A 3,238-nucleotide genomic window follows, 5' to 3' on the forward strand; every position below is an offset into this window, starting at 1 on the left:
CCATTGCCATGTAAAATCACCAAAGTATATTGTTCACAGTTAAAAAGAGCCTATGATGCCCATAATATGCATCATCTTAATAGTCAAACCTTGAGACTTAAGTATGTATTGACTAAGGAACAGGCCTTTAGCATAGTTAAGGCTTGCAGTACTTGTCCTCAATCTCACCCTTTTTCTCATTTGGGAGTCAATCCTAAAGGATGGTTTCCATCAGATTTGGCAAATGGATATTACTCATATTCCTGAATTTAAACAATTAAAATATATACTTTTTTGCCAGATGCCTATTCTGGATTTATTTTTGCCATGCCTCAACCAGGAAAAGCTGCAAAGAATGTTATTTCTCCTTGTCTACAGGCTTTTAATGTTATAGAAGTTCCTAAGCATTTTAAAATGGACAATTGTACAGTATATACTAGCAAGTCATTTATAAGATTTTATCAACAGTTTCAAGTTTTTCATATAACTAAAATAACTTACAATCCTCAAGGACAAGGCATGGTAGAGCATGCCCACTATACAATTAAGATTTATTTGGAAAAAGCAAAGAAGGGTGAGCTACTCCCCTGGTCACCTAAGAATCATCATCTCTACTACACCTAGTTTCCTAGGATGATCCAGAAGTCCTTGTTTATGTCAACAATGCTTGGTTTTAGGGTTTTCCTGCTTTTGAAGGAAAACAAGTAAAACAATCTCTTATTTTTTTCAGGAATAAGGAGAGGTCGTCCTCTTTGTTTTACAAGAGAGAGTATTCATCAGGACAGCTTACCAGCGTTCCATGTCTAGCTCATAGCTCAGAATGCCTACAATTCTAATGTTGGGATGGCAGCTGAACACTCCATTTGCAACCAGGCAAAGGGGAACATTGGAGGAATATTATTGACCCTCCTAAGGGAGTAAAGTATGACAGTCTTACAATTCCAATGAGTTACCCAACCTGTGAGAAAGGGGATCAACATACTTGTCCTCAACTGATGGTTCCTTGGACAAGATGCATCAGTTAAATGCCTACCATCTTACACCTTGGACTCTGAGCCTGCATTTACAGTCCTGGACTGGACTGGTCTATCCTTAAGGGCATTAAGAATTTGGCCTCTGGTAAAGACAGTCAAAATTTCTTTGTTTTAGAAAAATACTTTGGTGCTGGACTTTGAAGAAATTCAAATTCAAATTGGCAAAGCTATATATGGAAATTGGGGGCTGCATTGGGATATATTGGTATTCTCTCTGGGAATACAAGTAGCTTTCCTAAATTAATCAAGTATACTAATATATTAATGTGTTAATCCTCCTTATTTACTGCTAATTGGAAAAATTCTAGTAAGACAATTTAAGAAAAATTATACCTATTCAATTGAATATATGTATTACAATCTTAATAATTGTGGTAGTGCTAATAATAATACTCTTTCAGTATTACTTGTTAAGCAACTACCACAGGGAACCCTGTGGACATTATCAGCCTATTATATCAATAAGAATGTGAAGTTACAATTAGTCAGTATACTGCTCAGGTCAAAGTCACAACCTAAGAAATTTTATCTAAGACCACAGTAGGAAAACACCTTGTCTTTTGGTACATTCCTCTTAATCCCACATCACTTTGAATCTTCCCTACATAGGAAGCTGTCTAATTAAGTGAACATTAAAGTTTCATTTCCTACCTGACATTGTCACAGAGGTGTTGGTATAATGTTCTTTCAAAATGTGTATGCCTTACCCTTGTTAATTCAAATGCTGATTTCCCCACCCCCAACTCTCTGGTTTCAATCTGGATATTGCATTGTGATACTCACTGTCTCAACTCTTGTGTAAACAGGACACAAATAAAGCAACTAGATACAATGTTGTGCAATGGGAGGAGCCAGAGGACAGGAAAGAGGGGAGGAGCTAGAGAACAGGAAGGGGTGAGAAGGAGGAGGAGCTGGAGAGAGGAGTGCAGGAGGAGAGCAGACCTGGAGGAGAGAGCTTGGAGGACTTGGAGCATGAACCAGACCTAAGATTTCACAAAAAGCAAGTATAATGTGGGAAATCTAAATGTTAGGAAACTGAGGGCTTGGAGGTTAAGGAGGGAGTAATATTGTCCAGCATTGTGTTCTAGGTTAACTAAAAACCCAGTCTCTGTGTGGTGATTTGGTTATACAGCCACTGTGGATTAACAGCAGCGTTACTAAAAGATAAACCGGTAGTAAATATTAATAACCACTTACAACACAGAGGTGAACAGTAGTAAAGTTGTGGGATATAGATATAGGGATGAGATAAAGTTTGTTTGGTTTCACAAGAAAAGGTCACATTTGCACAGTATCAGTGAGGAAAGTTTGTATACTCATGTCCATGGAAACATCAACCTTCTCTCAGGTGCTGATTGGCTGAGAGGAAGAATGATACAAAGAGACAGGTGAAAGCCAGTAAGAGTTTCAGAGTCATTTATTAATATGGCCAAGTGAACATTGTGCTTGAGAGAAAGACTGACCAGCCCTACAAGCTGTTATCTGGGCAGCTGAAAGCACAACCGACATATCAAAGATCCTGTATACAATACTCTTAGTTCAGGAAAAGTGTCACATATTTCTTTTCAAGTGGTCATTAATAGTTACTTGTCCTTAACATGTGAGTTTCACATTATCTCAGAGTCCATTATTACTTGTTAAATGCACAGATATGTCCTCAGTCAGTGAATTACTTACTGTGAAAATATTTCCTAACCAAGGCAACTCTTTGAACATAAAGCATTTAATTGGGACCTTGCTTATATTTTTACATAGACCATTTAATAATTCAAGGCAGCCAGCAGTCATCTTGTTGTAGTCCTTCAGCAGAACTGAGAGCTTTTCACACTGAACCACAAGTGGCAGGTAGACAGACAGAGACAAAGAAAGAGCTAGAGAAACAGATTCAGAAATAGAGAGATGAAGATAGAAACAAAGATATAAAGTGACAGAGAGTGACAGACAGAGACTCCATTCTGTCTGGTCACTTTCTTTGGCATATCAACCTCAGAGAAAACAATTCTATAATATAACTACAATAGGAATTATATTATCTAACAAGGCCATAACTCCTAACCCTTATCAGACATTTTTTTACTGGGGACTCCACACGTAAATAGAGGAGCTTCAAGAGGACATTGCTTTTCAAATTACTAGGAAGTGAAAGAAGCTGGAGAACTTCTAGGATAAAAGAACATAGTTATATTGATAGGTTCTCATTCAATACAATGAGTAAAGTCCCAGCA

Source organism: Meriones unguiculatus, assembly GCF_030254825.1.
Source record: "Meriones unguiculatus strain TT.TT164.6M chromosome Y unlocalized genomic scaffold, Bangor_MerUng_6.1 ChrY_unordered_Scaffold_23, whole genome shotgun sequence".
In the NCBI taxonomy this organism is placed as follows: domain Eukaryota; kingdom Metazoa; phylum Chordata; class Mammalia; order Rodentia; family Muridae; genus Meriones; species Meriones unguiculatus.